Source organism: Nelumbo nucifera, chromosome 8 (genome assembly GCF_055504915.1).
Source record: "Nelumbo nucifera cultivar China Antique chromosome 8, China Antique-T2T, whole genome shotgun sequence".
NCBI lineage: Eukaryota > Viridiplantae > Streptophyta > Magnoliopsida > Proteales > Nelumbonaceae > Nelumbo > Nelumbo nucifera.
The window spans coordinates 22,330,851-22,352,134 of NC_142656.1; positions in this window are offsets into that span (position 1 = coordinate 22,330,851).

The window sequence follows — 21,284 nt, forward strand, 5'->3', positions numbered from 1 at the left end:
GGACAACTTTGGTAATTGAAAAGTTTTAGATATCAAAAGTTCTCTGATGAAGGGATCTTTAGAGAGGCGTCTAAAAGTTGGGGATAAGTCAAGATGATTAAGAATTTTTTAAATTTATTACACAATTTTGTTATTTTAATTATTTAAAAATTAGTTATGTTAAATATTTTATTATTTAAAATATTTAGTTATTTAAATATTTAAATAATATGTAAAATATTTAAAAAAATTTTTTATATGAATTTTATTTATTTTAAAGTTATTCCATAATGTTAAATATTTTGTTATATAATTATTTAGCTATTTTTTATATTTTTATTTAATATATCTAGTTATTGAAATATTTAAATAATATTTTCTTTTTTAATGTTAAATTTTTATCATTTCAGTGACATTTAAATTGAATAATGTGTAAAATTATAATGTATATTTTTAGTACATAATTTTGTGATGAATCTTGTAAAAATATAAAATTATTTAATAATATGAATATTATTAAATCTATTATAATTATTTTTTTGTGTTTTAATAAATATTTTAAAGTTATTATATAATTTCATTATAATGTTTAAATAATTTTTAAATTTGTGAATTCAAACTTTCTTTAGATTTATAGATAAAAAGCATGGTTTTTAAAACCAACCCAGAGACCGAACCGGTCAGGGGTCTGGTTACCGAGTTGAATGGTCCGACTGTTTGAATCGAACGGTCGGCCCCTTCTGACAAAAAAAAATTAAAAAAACAGTCAAAACCGTTGAACGGTTCGAATGCCTGGGTCAGCAGTTTGCTGACCAAATCAACGGTTTTTTTGCAAAAATCCGGTTTTGGAGAAAAACGGAATCGGTCACCTGACCGGTTTTTGGTTTTCTGATCCGACCGTCCGGTTTGATCCAATTTTGAAAACCATGATAAAAAGTGGGGGAGAAGATAAATAGAAATTAGAGATAATTTAGAAGATAAATAGGAATTAAAGATAATTTTGGAGAAAGTAGGGGATAGTGGTGCCACTTGACATTATAAAAGTGAGGTCATGCCTTACAAGGGGTCGCCCCACAATGTCCCACAGGACATCCTAATCATATATTGGGAGCATCTCCAATAATGTCTCATCGTTTCTTGTATTATCATCAGGAGATATTCTTAATACACAGTTGGGATGTACTAGGGGACGTTGTGGGGCGCTGATGTGAAATCTATAAAAGCAAATCGCTCTTTCTTTATTTATTGTTTGTTAGAGATAACTTAGTCTATGTTGTTTCATTATTGATTTAATGGGTAATTATGTAGAATTAAAAAAAATAAAAAATTCAAAAACACAAAAAATTAGTAAAGAGGATTTGAAGTAGGGAGAAGCATAGTAACATGAACAACCTTATTTTATATATACACAAAGGAGTCCAATGTCTACCCACATAACACCGCAGCCACACATGGAAAATATCTTATCCTCCTGAAGATGTACCCAATTCATGGGGATAGTCTGTTGTGAGCAGACATGGGCAGAGTTATCGTCAGTGAGAGATCCCGCGTCTAGAGAAAGATAACAATTAAGTAGGCACGTCTTAATTAATTAACGAGGATAAATAAAAAAAATTAATGAGAAGAATTCATCGATTAAGAACGATGTATCATTAGTAGTGTCAATGATGTACATGGAAAAGTTAACAAGTGGAATTAATTAGCCCAGGGTCAGAATTAATTAACGAGGAGAAGAATGATCCTAACAAAAAAACAAACAAGCGTATCGACCGATACACTCACGGTATCGGTCCGTATAGGACGATAAGGACCAATACAGATCGACACTATGTCCGTATTTTCCGATATGTGGAAGTAATAATGTTGAGTTTTGGCCATTCCATCCATGCCATATATCTGTCACACTACCGATATGTCTCAATACTTTTGAACCATTCCTGCACGAGATCTAAACAATATATGTTTTCAGAAAAAAAAAAACGAAAAACCGGTGCCTTATGTTTTGGTCGATTTATCTAAATTCAAAGAACCCATTTACCATATCAAGCCTATAATCAGATGTAGTAGGCACGTTAGCTAAGCACAATGAGTGAATACGTAATAGCTGTGTGACACGTGTCCCAGTTAATGTACTTTTTTGTTCTGTTAAACATAAATTATTTATTATTTTATTATTTTTGTCAAAATAATTAAAAATAAAAATAATAAAAAAAGAAAATCTAAACATGTTGGGAATTAGGACTCATTTATGTTTTTTTTAATTATTTTGACAAAGATAATAAAATAATTATCTATCTAAAATGTATGGATGAAAGGCACATTAATTGGAACATGTATAACAAAGCTATTATGTACTCACTCATTGTGCTTACCTAACATGCCTAGTACATCCAGACCCCTTAAATTGTATCATCTCTGATGTAACCGTTTTTGGTCACGTACCATTTTTTTGTGATGTATAAATTTTTTTGGCTAAGTACCTCGTTATTTGACCCGGTGGTGACGTGCCTTGGTGATGAGCTACTTGGTGGCGAACTCCCTGGTGGAGAACTGCCTGGTGGCGAGCTCCCTGGTGGCGAATTGCTTGGTGGTGAGCTCCCTGGTGGCAAATTGCCTGGTGGCGAGCTACTTGGTGGCGAACTGCCTGGTGGTGAGCTGCTTGGTGGCGAACTGCCTGGTGGCGAACTGCCTGGTGGCGAACTGCCTGGTGGCGAACTGCCTGGTGGCGAACTGCCTGGTGGTGAACTGCCTGGTGGCGAATTGCCTGGTGGCGAGCTGCCTGGTGGCGAACTGCCTGGTGGAATCGTCATTTGACCTGCTCCTAGGCGGCCTGCAACTCAAAGGATGATGGAGCCCCCTGGTGCAGCGCAACCCGACTGCCCTTTGCATGAGGTGATTTCCTCTCCTTTGTAGGCGGCGGGAGCTGAGGGACCTGCGAGAACTGAATTAGAGGACCCGGGGGTATTTTCCCGACGGGGTCTCTTCGATGCCTAAGTTAGCATTCTGATTATAGAGAGCTTGGAGAGAAATGAGAGAGCTAGAGAGCAGGGGTTACCATCCTTTTTTTTTCCCCCTTGGCTTTGGGGGTCGGAGTCCTTATATAGTGGTGTCCTCGCGGGTTAGGTGGGTGAAAAGCCTTCAAACGGTAAGACTCATCATATCCCGTCAGAACCGGGGTACGGTGGTGAGCTCCTCGAGGTTGTCAGGCTAGCGCTTGTGTCAGGCGACCAGGTCGGTGCCTGGGCCAGGTTGTCAGATCGGCGCCTGTGTCAGTTGACGGGTCGGTGTCTAGGCCAGGTTGTCAGGTCGGCGCCTGTGTCAGTAGGCGGGTCGGTGTCTAGGCTAGGTTGTCAGGCAGGAGATCTTCCTGCGATACGCCAAACTACTCTTATGTACCGAGCTACCCTACAAGTGGCGAGCTGCTCGGGGGAGCTATGCCGAGCTCCTTGGGCTATGCCGAGCTGCTTGTGGCGAGCTTTGCTGAGCTGCTTGGCTCCTTGGTGGCGAGCTCCTTGGCGAGCTCTTTGGTGAGCTACCGAGCTCGTTGGCGAGCTCCTTGGTGAGCTACCGAGCTCGCGGGGTAAGCCGTTGTGGTTCATCGGTGGGCGTCTTATGGGCGGCTAGGTCGGCCAGGTCGGATCATGTGCCAGGCTGATCCGGCCAGGTCGCGCAGGCCACGCCAGGTCGCGCACAAAACGCGCCAGGCCACGTGCTGGCCGCGCCAGGCTGCGTGCTGGCCGCGCCAGGCCGCATGCTGGCTGCCCGTAGGCCGTGTGCAGGTCGCGCTAGGCCGCGCCAGGTCGGCTAGACCGGTGCCCGGGTGGGACACCAACTTGGTAAGTTGTTGCCTGGGTGTTTGCCTAGTTGTCACGAAGTGCCACATGTCGCAATTTCACTGGAGGGCCAAATCTGCCCTCATCATTTGCCCCCCACACCCGAGCTGAGAGTAACTTAGCAAAGGGAGTAGATTTCTTTTGGCCCGTAAGTCGACGATCTAGTAAGTGCTGATCCTTCCTTAGGCTTTGGGAGTTTCCTGTATGTGGCGAGCTGCCAGTAAGGTGAGGGGGTCTCCGCTAGTTCAATAGTGTAGCCCTTAAGCTCTGGGGCAACTTATAGTTCACTTTTGCTGATTTTGCTCCTGCTGAGGAAGTGACTGGATATTTAGCAATAGTGTGGCCCGTAGGTTTTGGGAGTGACTCGTAGTCTACTCTTCTTTGACTTTTGCTCGTGCCGGAGAGGCGACCGGGTCTTAAGCAGTAATGTGGCTCGTAGGCTTTGGGAGGGACTCATAGTCTACTCTTTTTTTACTTTGCCCGTGCCGGAGAGGCGACCGGGTCTTAAGCAGTAATGTGGCTCGTAGGCTTTGCCTATGAGGTGTCGAGCTATGATTGTGCTGCATCAGCTTCGTAATGCCGGTCACCCACTCCTACAAGAAGCTACTAGGATCTCGACCTTCGGGGGCAGCACTACTAACTTTAGGTTGCCAACTCACACGGGAGCCTTGGAAGGCTCGACCGGTAAGGGCGCCTATGTAGTTTGTTGGCCGCCAACTCCCGCGGAAGCCACGAAGAGCTCATCTTTGTAGGGGGGACCTTGCGGAGAGGACTGATGAGGCATTATCTGAATTGAAAGTAAGGTTGGTAGAGCTACTTAGTTTGTTAGCTCCCTGCATAGTCTTTGAGTTCATAAAAAATGTAAACTATAAAATGATAGCTTCAATTTCTAAAAAGTGAGGACTTATCTTTGGTAGATGAGTACTTAGCTTTTGTAGGATGAGAACTTAGCTTTTTGTAGCGTGTTCCCACAGACGGCGCTAATTGATGCAACCGTTTTTGGTCACGTACCATTTTTTTGTGATGTATAATTTTTTTTGGCTAAGTACCTTGCTATCTGACCTGGTGGTGACGTGCCTTGGTGATGAGCTACTTGGTGGCGAACTGCTTGGTGGCAAACTCCCTGGTGGAGAACTACCTGGTGGCGAGCTCCCTGGAGGCGAATTGCTTGGTGGTGAGCTCCCTGGTGGCGAACTGCCTAGTGGCGAGCTGCCTGGTGGCGAGTTGCCTGGTGGCGAGCTGCCTGGTGGCGAACTGCCTGGTGGCGAACTGCCTGGTGGACTCGTCATTTGACCTGCTCCTAGGTGGCCCGCAACTCAGAGGATGATGGAGCTCCCTGGTGCAGCGCAACCCGACTGCCCTCTGCATGAGGTGATTTCCTCTCCTTTGTAGGCGGCAAGAGCTGAGGGACCTGCGAGAATTGAATCAGACGACCCGAGGGTATTTTCCCGGTGGAGACTCTCCGATGCCCAAGTTAGCATTCTGATTACAAAGAGCTTGGAGAGAAATGAGAGAGCTAGAGAGTAGGGGTTACCATCCTTTTTTTTTCCCCTTGGCTTTGGGGGTCGAAGTCCTTATATAGTGGTGTCCTCGCAGGTTAGGTGGGTGAAAAGCCTTCAAATGGTAAGACTCGTCATATCCCGTCAGAACCGGGGTACGGTGGTGAACTCCTCGAGGTTGTCAGGCTGGCGCTTGTGTCAGGCGGCCAGGTCGGCGCCTGGGCCAGGTTGTCAGGTTGGCGCCTGTGTCAGGTGACGTGCCTTGGTGATGAGCTACTTGGTGGCGAACTGCTTGGTGGCAAACTCCCTGGTGGAGAACTACCTGGTGGCGAGCTCCCTGGAGGCGAATTGCTTGGTGGTGAGCTCCCTGGTGGCGAACTGCCTAGTGGCGAGCTGCCTGGTGGCGAGTTGCCTGGTGGCGAGCTGCCTGGTGGCGAACTGCCTGGTGGCGAACTGCCTGGTGGACTCGTCATTTGACCTGCTCCTAGGTGGCCCGCAACTCAGAGGATGATGGAGCTCCCTGGTGCAGCGCAACCCGACTGCCCTCTGCATGAGGTGATTTCCTCTCCTTTGTAGGCGGCAAGAGCTGAGGGACCTGCGAGAATTGAATCAGACGACCCGAGGGTATTTTCCCGGTGGAGACTCTCCGATGCCCAAGTTAGCATTCTGATTACAAAGAGCTTGGAGAGAAATGAGAGAGCTAGAGAGTAGGGGTTACCATCCTTTTTTTTTCCCCTTGGCTTTGGGGGTCGAAGTCCTTATATAGTGGTGTCCTCGCAGGTTAGGTGGGTGAAAAGCCTTCAAATGGTAAGACTCGTCATATCCCGTCAGAACCGGGGTACGGTGGTGAACTCCTCGAGGTTGTCAGGCTGGCGCTTGTGTCAGGCGGCCAGGTCGGCGCCTGGGCCAGGTTGTCAGGTTGGCGCCTGTGTCAGTCGACGGGTCGGTGTCTGGGTCAGGTTGTCAGGTCAGCGCCTGTGTCAGTTGGCAGGTCGGTGTCTGGGCCAAGTTGTCAGGCAGGAGATCTTCCTGCGATACGCCAAACTACTCTTCTGTACCGAGCTACCCTACAAGTGGTGAGCTGCCTAGGGGAGCTATGCCGAACTCCTTGGGCTATGTCGAGCTGCTTGTGGCAAGCTTTGCCGAGCTGCCTGGCTCCTTGGTGGCGAGCTCCTTGGAGAGCTGCCTAGCTCCTTGGCGAGCTCTTTGGTGAGCTACCGAGCTCCTTGGCGAGATCCTTGGTGAGCTTCCGAGCTCGCGGGGTAAGCCGTTGTGGTTCATCGGTGGGCGTCTTATGGGCGGCTAGGTCGGCTAGGTCGGATCATGTGCCAGGCGGATCTGGCCAGGTTGCGCAGGCCGCGCCAGGTCGCATGCAGGTCGCGCCAAGTCGCGCGCAGGCCGCGTGCAGGTCGCGCTAGGTCGGCCAAACCAGTGCCCGGGTGAGATACCAACTTGGTAAGTTGTTGCCTAAGTGTTTGCCTAGTTGTCACGAGGTGTCACGTGTCGCAATTTCACTGGAGGGCCAAATCTGCTCTCATCAATCTCTATTCTGTCAACACTTGGTCATTCGTTGTTGGATAGACTTCTAACAAATCAAAATCGTTGAAGCCTGGAACTGGAGGAATGGAGGAATTTCTGTATTGCTGTCAATGATCCTTGAAATCATCTAACAGTACATAATTCATATAATTCATTGGTTATGGATCAATGGTTTGACCTGCTTGGATTTGACAAATACCTCTTCATGATTTCATATCACTTTCGGGCTGGTTAAAGCCATTAATTGAATGGGTGTCTTCATCTGGGTAAGACTTTGAAAAATATGAATCCATTACAGTTGTTAATGACTCGGTGTGGACGGTATTTATCAGACGACTACGATTGAATGAACATTGAACATCGCCAATTTTTGGGTTTGGTCTATCTAGAGCCTGGGACAAAATTGGTCTATTTTCAGTCACACTCATTAAAACCGAAGGTTCAAAGCATCCGTGTCGTAGAGTACTGGAAAGCCAGTTTTTAGAGACGTACGTACACATAGTAAACAATGGCTGAAACAAAAAGTTGAGGTAAACTCTTGATGGTGCATGATCTAACGCTTACGGACAATTCGGACGCTGGACTAGGTAGGTCGCTTAGTCGAACTGTAAAGAAAGAGAAAAAAGATCAAAGTACCCAGTGTAAGCACTCAGATGTTTAAGTTAGTAAATTGGAGTTTTCAGAAAGCTAGAAAGTGAGAAATTTAGAGAGCTTGAGTGCTAAATTGTGCATACATTATGAGCTTGGAAGTGAGGCTCTTATATAGGCGAGTTGCCGTGAACCTCATGAAACGCGTCCGAGATCTCCAATCTATCTAATTTGGAGGTGGTTTCATGCCTGGAAGTGGATCGCGCGTAAACAAACAACGTTTATCCAATCATGCCCGAAGTAGGTGCAGTAATAATTAGCTCTTCCAATGTGGTGTCGTGATCCCTAGGAATTCAGAGGTGATAGTTCGTTTAAGGGGGATGTCGCTTGGCACGTCAAGTAGGTCACTAACTGAAGTCAGCTTAAATCTATGGAAGTAGGTCGCCTCTTACGTTGACCTAAGGTCTTGCCTAGCTGTTCATAGTTCAGCCTACCGGGGTGGTGCTGAGATCATTGATGCAATTGTGAAGTGTTTGAAGTACTCCTAGGGTCTGCTTACGTGGTACCGAGGTGTCACTCTATTGTTCTGCAATGCCACGTTTCATGATATCATTAGAGGACCAAGCTACCCCTCATAAGCTCTCGACAAATTTTGTGAAATCCCTTAGAAAATTTCCTCAACTTTCTGTTTAATTCGGATCTATTACCAACAATACACTCTCAACATGACCCAACTGACCACTACAGCTGAGATCATATAAACGCCTTGTAGGTGCCCCACATCCACATCTCAGTGTGCATTGGGAACATTGCCCGTACTTGTTATTGGAAGATGCTTTATGATGTGAACTCACTGTGACTGCACATTGGGAATATCTTCCCAATATTCCGGATGTATAGCTGCAGTGGCCTGTTGGGAGTGTTTTTGTTGGTAGCAAATGCCTGTCCATACAAAACATAACTTAATCAAACATATATAAATCTAAAGAATAAATCAACATATATAAATCAACTGCCTAATGGGGGCTAATCAAGCGCCGTGGAGATGTGAAGTCTTAATTCAGGAGTGCTTGCCATTCATTAGGATGCACACATCTACTATGCCTACTCACACTTGTGGAAAGAAGCAAACAGATCTGCAGTTTGCTTAGCCAACGCAGGTCAGTTCACCACCTTGTCCCAAGACAGAGACTTTCCTTTTGCCTTGCAGGCTTTGCAGAGGACCCTCCCTTCGTTAGTTTTCTTTTGTAGGGTATATATATATATGTCAATGGGACTGGATTTGGTCCAATCCAATCTAGTCCAATGTGAGTCATTATAAATGGATCAGGTCCAATCCAATCCAATGAATGTTTTGGACCAATTTGGACTAGTCCAATTCAATTTGTGGATCGTCCAATCTGTTCATATTCATTTTGATTTAGATTGGTTTTAACTCAAACCCGGTCCATTGACACATATATTCTTATCTTATATCAATGGACTAGATATTAGCTTAATCCAACCCAATCCAATATAAATATGTTACGGATGGATAAGGTCCAATCCAATTTAATAAATATTTTGGACGGGATTGGTCTAATCCAATATGCCTTGTTGGTCCATCCAATCCGTCCAAATTGATTTTGGACTGGACGGGTCCAGTCCAATACTGATCCATTGACACCCTTACATGGAAACAAATACCTTATATGAAGTAATTGTTAGAGAATAAAATCCTATTTAGGGACCTCACTTAACAGCTTAAGCTTTTAGGATGAATGGTTTTTTGAGATGATATTAGAGCATATTTGACCGGGTGGTTTAGTATTCAATCCTCATTACTCCCATTATAATTAATTTTCAGCACAAGGTATATATGAGTCTATGCTTTCCTATGCTTCAAGCCAAATAGGCTTCCGGGTGAAAGAGTATATTAGATAATAAAAACCTATTCAGGGACTTCTTTTAACAACTTAAACTTTTAGATTGAAGGGTACTTTGAGAAATTACACAACAATCTGCATATAATGTTTTTTGCTCTTTTTGCTCTAATATCATTACACAACAATACATAGCAGACCATATTGGCCAAAACATGTTGATATTCTTTGATAGAAGCAAGCCTTCTCCTACTTAATGTTTTTTGCTCTTTTTTCTTTGTGATTTCTATAAGTTTTCCCTTCCCCTCATTTTGCAAGTTTTGGGTTGCATTCCCATGTCTATTTCTAAACATGTTTCCTACACCCATTTTCGCACTCTAGGGAGACTAAAAATCTTCTAACTTCATTATCTAATTTAGGATCTATATTTATGCTTTAAGCTTGAAAGCATTGCTTTGTATTTATGTCTTTGGAGTGTCCTTGTTCCATAAAGTCCAAGTTTCTGGAATTATAGTTCACTTGGTATCATATAATTTTTTTCATAAATAGTTGGTGTCATATAATTAGATCAAAGAAAGTATGAAATCCCATTTTCTAAATGCAATAGATAAAAATTCTTCAAAGACATATAAGATTTGGTTTGATCTAACTAATGGTGATTGAAAACTTGAGATTGCACTTCACTTTTTAGGTAGTTCTTTTCATATTTCTCGTAGTACAAATTATTAATGAGAGTGCGAATGAAAAGAATGAATACTCTGGTCCATTTTTTCTTTGGGTTTTATTTTATTTTGCCTCAAGTTTTATTTTACTTGCACCAATGCAAATAAGATAGCAGTGGAAAAAACAAGACATTTATTTCTCTTTTGTTCTGCATCTATGAACATTGGATTTTTGTTTTTTTTTTTTTTAGAAAAACTAAACATTGCAACTTGTAGGGATAAAAACAAAAGAGACTTCCAAGTTGGCACAAGCAACCTTAATGTCCTCTAATAAAAACCTTTTCGGTGGCACCACCTGTCACCTCTTCATTACCCAAATCAATTAAACCATCAATATCCATTCTATCAATAATTCTTCCCCCTTTTCTTCAAATGCAACCTTCTGCCCCTTTTTTTTGTCCCCTTACAAGCTAGTTGAGCCCACATTCATGCATGTTTCTTCTAGGATTTCAACCTTGGGTATTTCTCCTCTTCCCCAATAGAAAGCATCTTTTAAGCTTTTCCATTTGATGATTGACCTGATATTATCTAACACTCCTCTTTTACTATCGACTCAAAGGAAGTCTACAACTTGATTTTTTTTGGCCTTTTCCTCTTCAACTACAAGAGGTAAGACACTAAATTGATTTTGTGCAGCTTGTTATGAATTTTTCACCCAAAAGGAAAGATTTGCATAAAAAGAAACAATTGTTTGGTTTTTTGTTTGATTTTCAAAATCACCCTAGTTTTCCGACCACTGCCTTACCTTGATTGGTGAATTAGAACCTCCAAGGTTGCTCTCAGGTTGGAGCTTGAACCTCCCTGGTTTACACCAAAACCTCCCATGACCTCTAACCATCTTTGTTCTATTTGTTTTTTCACTACCTGCTTTGCTAACTCTCATGGAGAAATAGTTTCATTCATCTCCCATGGTGAGGGTGAATCACTATGATTATGTTTTTGTTTTCCTCTCATTACTGAGTCACCTTTGCGTCCTTTGTTCTTGTTCTTTCCACTAGAGAAACTTTGCATCTAGCATTTCATTTAGGAACCTCAACCATGGCCCATGTCCCCCTAGCCCCTTTCCTCCTTCAGTACTTGTTTCTTTAGTTTTTTTATTAGTTCTTCAATATCAACACCCCTGTTAAAAATCATAGGACTTTGCTTCATGACCTAAGAAACCACACTTTTCACAAAATATGGGTAGCATTTCATAAATGAAGGAAAATCACATAATTTTGTCTATTTCATTTAAACAACTTACACCTAAAGGGATAGGTTTCCAGATGTTAAGGCTTACCCAAATTCTTAAGGGTTTCCCCTAGATCAGCTTATCTCTGGCCTTATATGGATTGATATTTAAATGATCAATCGTCACCAGATTAATGCTTATGCACAACTCTTCAACAAATCTAAGAGACAATAACTCTACCGGGACATCTTGATTTCTCATCCAAATATCAAGATGATCACTAAATAATCCTCTTGGGATTATAGATTTTTTTACTCCACTTTTTTAACAGCAAAGGAAACCCATTGATTAGCCAAGGACCCTTTTTCATAATGCGCTTTATATCATTAACATTATTAAAAACAATCCACAAAATATTTGACCCTTCAATCCAGTTGACATCATATTTCATTCTACTCCAAAAGTTTTTAACCTTCTGAATAACACCAAAAGCATTCATTGCTTTGTTAGTAAAATCCATTCCATAGACACCACATTCATAGAACAACTCAACTCTTTTCTTTCTGTCCTCCTCACGATCAAAATTATCATGTTCAGTCAATGAGACACACTTGAGCACAAAGAAGTTGGAGCTCTATTGAAAAGAAAAAAAAAAAATAGAACAGTTCAATAAGCTAGAAGACGAAAGGGTGATTTCCGCTTCATTGGGATAAAAAATGGCTCACAAAATAGCAAATCTGCTCACTGGACGCTCTGCTTGCACTCAGAGCAAAAAATTTGCATTTTTTTATGAACAGGAGAAGCATTCCAATGGAACTTTTATGACGTAGCAAGAAGCATAAAGAAAGAATATCGTGCCCTCTTTCAAAATAGCCTTGGATCCACAAGGAGAGAGAAAAGAAACTCAAAGAAAATTGTATTCAATTCAATTCATTGAATTTGAGTTTTACAATTGCCTATTTATAGGCAATTCATAACTTTTCCAAAATAGTAAAGTTACTCGATATAGAAAAACTCCAAATCAAATTCCAAACATTACAAAGCACCATATTGTATTGAAAGAAGACTTCCCAATCAAGCTAAGATTCAAAATATTCTGAAAGGAAGAAATATGAAACTTCCATAAGAGGAAAATTTTTCGAAAGCCCCATTTCAAGGCCAAAACAAAAGAACTCGGGCCTAGAAAATGCAAACAAATTGAAAGTATTGATTAGTTGGTGCATAGCATGTGTTTAGGCAATCATTTAGATATTATTATATGTTGAAAATGGGCACCCAAATCAAAAGTTATGGTGAGGGGTGTCAATGGACTGGTTTTGGATTGGATTCGTCCAAACGAAAATCAATTTGGAAGGATTGGATGGACCAACAAGACATATTGAATTGGACCAGTCAAGACTTAATGATCTAAAGTATTTATTAGATTGGATTGGACCTAGCCCATCCATAATGAATTTATATTGGATTGGGTTGGATTGTGCCAATATCTGGTCCATTGATAAAAGATAAGAATATAGATGTCAATGGACCAGGTTTGGGTTAGAATTAATCTTTTTTTTGTTTTATCAAAGTTTAGAATTAATCTAAATTAAAACAAATTTGAACAGATTGGATGGTACTAAACTGGACCAGTCCAAAATATTCATTAGATTGGATTGGACCTGGTCCATTTTGTAATGGACTCACATTGGACTAGATCGGATTGAATCAAATCCAATCCAATTAACACCCGTAATTATAGACATTCAAAGTTCTATTTTTTTGCAGCTTGTTGTACATCATCACTTCAGCAAAATGCTTCTTTCTATTTATCTCTTTCCTTAAAATAAATGCCAAAAATACTGGTGAAAAATTCATGTACTGGTAGGATACATGTACAAGCATGATTATCCTTTGATTCAGAGGTAATTTTATTTTTTTAATTACTAATTGTACACCAATGGACCAGGTTAAGTCTAATTTTGTGTCTTTATATACTTCAAAAATTTCAGCCTTGGTTACTATTATTATTTATCTGTTAGGCTCAGTCTGGAAAGAGTATAAATACAAATTTGTAGAGCGTAAAACCTTATACTTTGTATTATTTATATGTATTTATACTGTATATATTTATATTTGTACTCCTTACTGACTTGTCACAAAGCTTTACCATTGGACTTGGGATCCCAAAGGAGATAGCCTTATGGAATTGTTCGTGAAACCAAGAAATAGTTTCTCTAGAACAATTGTTTTCGGCATGCAAAACATATTATATGATGAGAATGCCCAATGCAAATAAGAGAGAAGTAATACAAAATTTTGAGACTTACCTTTGGCTTTTACCTCCATCGTCTGCACTTCCTCTCTAATAACACATTCTCCTTTTTTTTTTGTCTATCCAAAACCTTATATTCGAGAAGGGTTAATTCTCACCTTCTAATTAACTATCATTTGTCCTCCATCCTTCCTCCTACTTAGAAATATTATTTGTCAATCGAGGGTACCAAATCAAGGAAGATATGTTAGGCCTTGAAAATGATACCTTATACTAGTATAAGTGAAACTATTACTTGTAGTAGTATAATTTTAGGTAAATTACAACACCTTCCCTCTATTAGGATTAGTGATCATTTCCAGATTGAAAATTTCTGGGATTGGGCCTAGGCTCTGACCCATTTCTGTCAATAGAGATGAAAATTTTTTTATCCCCGTCCCCGTTCCCGTAGGGGGGAATCATCGTCATCCCATTCGGGATGGATCCCCACAAAAGATTATTTCTCTTTTACACTTCGGCGCATGCAAATTCATTTCACCAAAAAAACAGCCCATTCTTTTTATGGCCCTAGTGGCCCTACCCATGAAAGTATTTTGTTAACCCATTGCGGTTATTATTGGCCCTTGTTAGACCATTTTCATATTAGCCCAATGTGGCCCATTTTCGATCAGCTATAGAAGTTAGCCCATAGTGGCATTCTTGTTGACCCGTTGAGGTCTATTATTTGCTTGTTTTTGGCCCATCTATGATTTTGCCTATGCTGGCCAGCCTATTTGCCATGTCAGCACTATATCAAGCTTGGAGGATTGGATGTTATGGTAAGGGTGTCATCATCATCTATCTTTGACCAGATCTTTGATTCCCATGTATTTGAAGGGGCGCATTAGGGAATATAATGGATTAATGATAAATTTGAGAGTAGTTAAGTTGAAATAAGATAAGATTAGTGTTTTAAGTTAGTTTAAGATAGAAGAGTATGAGTAAGTGTGGGTTTATCCCTCTTATTCTATAAATTGTCATGTAATTCTCTCATTTAAAATTAATGCAATTTTCTACTTATTTTCTGATATTTCACAATTACCAATTTAAATTTCACATTTAAGAAATTCCTTTTTTTACATATTTTTGTTTAAATTTTATGTAATACTAAACTTCAACTAGGCCTTTTGTCTTTTAAGAGGAATTATATGACAAGTAGTGAGCATATATAACAAGGATACGACACTAAAATAAAATTTAATATATTTTACTGTCATTTTAATAATAAACATTGTTTTTAATAAATAAATATGATTTTCAGTATAACCAGGTCTATCAGATCTAGACCCGATAGGCCTGACTGTTAACTAGAAGTACCAAGGTTTTTAAAATTGGACTGGACAACGAATCAGTCAGGGGTCTGGTTTCCGGGTCAAATGGTCCAACCATTTAAATCGAACAGATGGTTCATTCTGACAAAAAAATAAAAACAGTCAAAACTGTTGAACAGTTCAACCACCCAAGTCAGCGGTTTGCTGACCAAATCAATGTTTTTTGGCAAAATTCTGGTTTTGGGAAAAAATGGAACTGGTTCCTGGTTTTTCCGGTCCAACTGAATGGTTCAACCGCCCGGGTCAATGGTTCCCAGTTTTTCCGGTCCAACTGTATGATCTGGTCCGATTTTGAAAACGATGACTGAAACAGTTCTGAATCTGTGATTTAGTCCTGATTAATAATCAGTTCGGGACCGGATTCACCTTGTCCCGATCCAAGCCCAACCTGACAGCCCAGATGGGACTTGAATTAGCAAGCAAGGTTCAAAGTATCAATACGATACGCATATCAGTACTTGTAAACACACGAAACTCTTTTTTTCTTTTAGTTTTTTTTTTCAAATTTTGGTTTTTTGGGAAGCTAAAAATAGTTTTTTTACTAAAAAAAATTGGGGTTCCAAAACACCTGAAAACAGGTGTTTTGGAGTGCATCTTTTTCAAAAGATACGATACGATATGGAGTGTATCGTATCAATACTTAAACCATGTTAGCGAGTATAAGAGACATTCAGTGTGTGGCTTGCTCTCTGGTTAGACCCAACACATGACTGAGTGGGAGTGGGACGCAAGATTCACACACACCGCAATCTAATCGTGTATTGGAAACATCTCCCAGTGACAATGTCAGGAGATACAAGCTTTTTAAAACCAAATGGGGCAGGAAACCGTTCTGAATCTGGTTCCCAGATTAAATGGTTTAATTGTTTAAACCAAACGGATGGTCCATTCTAACAAAAAAATAAAAAATAAATAAATAATGGCCAAAACTATTATCTGAGTCAATGGTTTGATTGCCGAGGTCAACAGTTTACTGACCAAATCAGCAGTTTTTTGGCAAAAAAAATGATTCGGAATTGAAACGGACCGTCCGGCTCAGTCCGGTTTTAAAAACATTGGGGAGATATTACGAATACACACTGGGATGTGCATGTGGGGCACAGATGTGATGTCCATGGAATGGGTTGGGGTGGGGTCATATATATGTTCCTAATGATGATTTTACCACTGATGCTTCTAGTATGCCCTGCCCTATGGCTATGACCTCTCAGTTGCTGGCATCACGACCTGCGCTCTGTGCCAATAACAGCATTTGCTTCAGCTTTAGCTTCTGCATGCCCAACATATCTGATGCTTGGCCAATAACTGTTTCCATTCATGAAACACCGGGATGTTGCTCAGGATGGACCAGACAAAGGCCCTCGATCTCATAGAGTCCCCAGATGCCGTGAAATAATACGTTGCTAGGTTGCTAAAAGCGATGGTGGTCGAGTAGGGGACATCAGGGTCGGAAACTGTTGTCCATATGCCACCTTGGCTCACTGTCGCCACACATGACCATCAAGTCATCAAGTCATCAACCACACATAGCGAGCTATCGTTGATCTCGACTAAATTTTCCATGGTTTGTCTTGTCAATCATGTTACATTCAGCAACTATATACTTAACCAAGCCATCAAAATCAGCCACTATATATACCAAATTCAGTGATAAGTCAGCCGTGATAGAATTGTGATACGATGAATTAAGAATAGGGAAAATTCTATTGAAAAGTGTTAAGTTGGTACTTGCCTTTAACGTTATTTATTGAAAATATCAAAACTATCTTTGAAAAGATGATATTATTCATTGTCTTCTCCCTTGAGACTGAACCGGTTGAGCTGTTTAAGATTTTAGATTAATGAAGTTATTCTCTTCTACCTTTAGATCTAAAACGCATTCTTGTCTAGTTATTTCTTGTTTTCAGTTATTATTTCCCTATCATATTTCATGTTTTTTTTTTTCTTTTTCTTTGAAGATAATCATTCAGTCTCAAGTAAAAAACAATGAATAGTGTCTTCTTTTGAAAGGTAGTTGTGATATTTTCAACAAATATCTGACGATCAATTAATGACAGGGACCAACTTAACATTTTTTAAAAGTTCAGATACTAACTTGACACAACTCCCAAAATTCAAGGTACTAAAGTGAAAATTTCCCTTAAAAATATAATAACACAATTTTCAAGTGGTTCATTTCGTGGTCATTGGCATGCATAAGCCCTTGAAGTTGAAATAACATTAAATTTTGTGCGGCCGTTCATCTCTGTGTTGCATATATTTTGCATCCTCCTTGGTTTTTGGCAAAAGACACAATTAAAATGGGCCATAACAGATGTTTTATGTTTACAAATAGCTTGGTGGTTTCATTGACTTAGACCGAAAAAGATGGAAAACAAGAAACAGAAATTCATTCATTATGGAGCAAGCAACTGCACCTCCTACAAGGCATGCAGCTGAAGTCTTAAGTTCACATTTGAAAATGGAATCGGAATCGAAATCGAATTCCTTGCAATCAGAATCGAAATAATCTATTTTCATAGTTTGTTTGATTTATGCAGGAATCAGATGGGGAATTGAAATCAACTGAAATGGGATTCCATTAGATAAGGGAGGAGGGAGGGAATGGCCATTTCCTAAAATGGGGGAATGCCATTCCATCAATAATGGGAATGGGATTCTGATTCCATACAATCAAACAGTTGGAATTGAAACGGCCCATTCCACACAACCAAATAGTATATGCTATTAAAAGTGTGAAACTTTGGTTTGACTAAAATACCCCAATTTTTAATTTGGTCCATCTCTAATTATAAGGATGGAAATGTAATTTGAACAACATTTTTTCTCTTCATTCAAATCTCTCTCATTAAGTCTTATATCTTATATTAATTAACCATATTAAAAAAATAAGTGTGATAAAGAAAAATTGTTTGTATTGGTGACAGAAATAAAATACAAATTTAAAACCAACAAAAAAATAGAATTGTTTTTTTTACTTGGTGGAGAGTCAACAATTTAACCTTTTGGGTCAAAATATGTCAACCTTTGATGTCATAGATAAATAATAATAAAAATTAAATTTGACAAAAAAATATAGAAAAATTTTGACACATTTTTAATATCATATATTCACCATAGTGTGACAATAGAGAGAGAGAGAGAGAGGGGGGGGGGGAGAGGGCACACACATTTGAAGTTTTTACTCTAATGTATTCTACAAGGGGTCAGGTCCTATCCCCCCCACCCCAATGATTATTATATAAGGGTTTATTTGATTCACAATCAGAATTGGAATCGGAATCAAAATGAAAATCTCTCAGAATTGAAATGATTTATTCCCATAGTTTGTTTGATTCAAACAAGAATCAGAACCGAAATTGGAATAGGCTGGAATGGGATTTCATTTCTAAGGGGAGGAAATAGTCATTTCCTCACTAAAATGAGGGAATGCCATTCCACCTAAAATTGGAATGAGATTCCAATTCTGCCCAACTAAAAGTTGGAACCGGATTTGTCCATTCAAATTTTGATTCCAGACCCCTATTCTTACAAGCCAAATAGATCCTAAATTCCTTCTCTTCTTCTTCTTTTAAGCTCCTATAGCCAATGTCAACTCCAGCACCGGCAGCCAGCCACCATATGATCTACATATTTCATCATGCACACCCTTCTAACATAGTGGTGAACAACATGACTTCACCATGTTCCTGTAAACTGGGACAAATTAGCCAGTTGCCTAAGGGCAATTCTCAACCTAAAACCCTAACAAAGTAGATATATTCCTTGGATGCGATTTTTTTTTTTTTTATTGTTGTTTCAACAACATTAACTGTCAGTCTTATTTGTGAAGCAGTTTAAGTTGGGTTGCAAATGGATTGGATCGAATTGGATAGAATATACTTAAATCCAAATATGATTCATCAATATTTAGATGATACTTGGATCAGATTCTGATATTAAAATTCACTGATAAAATAAACTAAAAATGACCAAAATATTATATGCATTTATAAAATAAACCAAAAATGAATTTGATATTATTTATCTTCAACTAAAATCACTTAAAATTAAATTAAATATAAACCATCTGAATCGGAATCAAATTCTAATTCAAACAAACCGAATAGTAATTTGTACTTCATGAGGCGTAGAGATGCCTTTCACATGTAGCTTGTCTGTTTGAAAAGAGTCCTTACAATCTAAATTATAGATCTTTCCAAGAATCAGACAAGAAGTCAAGAAAGCCTGCTGTGGAGACCAACAGCCCAAAAATGGCTTCTTCAAGTTTTAGGGTTATGGGATTTGCAGATGGTAAGTAGGGTAACACTGAATGCAATTGAATTGGTGGTCATTTTGTAACAGGCTGACACAAACTGGTTCCTGAATCATGTTGTCTGGTGATTTTTTGAACAAATGTAGATAGTTGAAGGGATTTTGGATAATGGGACGGTGAGAAGATGTGTGGTTGATGATGATTTTGCCTTCACATAATGTCAGGCCCAAAGGGTTCAATTTTCCTTGTAATTTCTTATTTTCATCCTTCTTTCGCTCTAATAAATATTGTGTTTTGGTCATTATGCAATCTTATATAATCAACAAAAAGTCCAAGAATTGGGGCAGTTTCTTTCTTTCTTTCTTTTTCGTTGGGCCTTCCTCTTAATCACAAACATACTTTAATTTGCTTGGTTTGAAAAGGTTTTTGAATTGATGAAAGCCTTATGATAAGGCTTTCAATGTTGCCAAGAGATGAATGAAAAAATTTTCTTCTATAGATATGGGAAGTGAGCGTGTGATATTGGTTATTTTGGCGTTTTCATCTGGTATAAATCAAATAGTAAACAGCCATGAAATAGACTACAATCAGAGAGCTTGAGTTTCTGTTTTTTCCTTGTAGGGAGGAAACATATAAACTTTAGGTTGCATAATTTTCCTGGTAAAATGGGTATAATTTTTTTTGGTTTAAAATATTTCAACTGTTATTTCTGTCCTTAAAAAAAAATTTGTTGCTCTCTCCCCTTCTAATAGGAACTTGATTTGCCAATTCCAATTTTCACTTGATTCCATCATTTGGAGGATTTGTTTGGGTGTCCCAGATCATGGGGAAATGAGGCGGAAAAAAACACCTAATTCAAATCCATTTCGCTTGCACAATCCAAACACTAGTCAGGATTGGAGAAGTTACAGATGCTTCCAATTCTAAAAAGCTTTCATCCACTGTTCAACTGAAAATGTTAGAAGCTTGTAAGCATCCTTAAACCAAATCAGTCGTAATCATACCAAAGCAAGTTCATCCTGCATGGACGGAAAGCTGTTTTCTGTATTTCGGATGTTGTTCTCTCTTTCTTAATCACTGTTCTCTTTTGTGGAAATATGATGGACAGGATAGCTCAGTGTGCCATCAAATCAAGCTCTATTAATTTGTTTTCCATACTAAGCCACCTGGCAAGTTTTGGGTCAATATTATAGCAAAGGAAATAAAAAGAGGCCCCACAAAGACGGGCTAAAGTTATAATAATTTATAATTTATGAGAGAGAATCCCAATGCCCCCAAGATGACCCCATTTGTTTCCCCTCAGTGTTTCTCTTTTACTAGGGGCAGATTGCAAAGTCGTTATGGACTAGCAACTGAAACAAACCCAATATCTCCAAGATGGCACCATTTGTTTGATGAGAACCCACAACCCCAATACACAAGGTGGGGCTTAGGGATGGCATGGACCAGCAAGTGAAATAAATGTGAAATGATTAATCAACTCAAAGGCCTATGATCACATCTCCGCCCCACAAGGGGCCGTCCACAATGCCCCCACAGCACATCCCGTCGTATATTGAGAACATTTTTCGATACTAATACTATCATCAGAAGATGTTCTCAATACATGGTGAGAATGTCCTCTACGGCGAAGATGTGACTCCCATATTATTAATCATTGAACCGGCTAATTGGCTATACTATTCATCCATGTGGCCACACCTAGAGATGCACACGAATCATGCTATTTGCAAGTAGACCTGTTCATGGGTCGGGTGGTTCGACGGGCCGGTCCGGCCCCCGGATGGGTTTGAACATGTTTATAGGCCTGCGAGCTTAAATTCGGGCCAAAAAGCCCGGCCCGCAATAAATTTGAGCTGGGCTCGTGTTTTGTCAAAATAGCCCGGCCTGGCCCAACCTAAAATTAGACTTAAAATGGGTTATGTGATTATATTCATTTGAATAAATTTTTTGATTTAAGAATGTAAAATTGTGTTTTAAAACGTAAAAGAAAGGGAAAACCATCTTGTAGGCCCATTGTTCATTTAAATAGGAAAAAAAACCATCTGAATTTTTAATTCTAATTTGAATAGGGAAAATTGTAATTTTTTTATCATCTTATAGGCCCGAGCTCGGGCTTCAGGCTTTTTATCAAGGCCGGGTCAGGCTCAGGCCTAGCATATTTCCATTAAGCCCATGAACAGGACTATTTGCAAGTCATTAGATCTCAGCT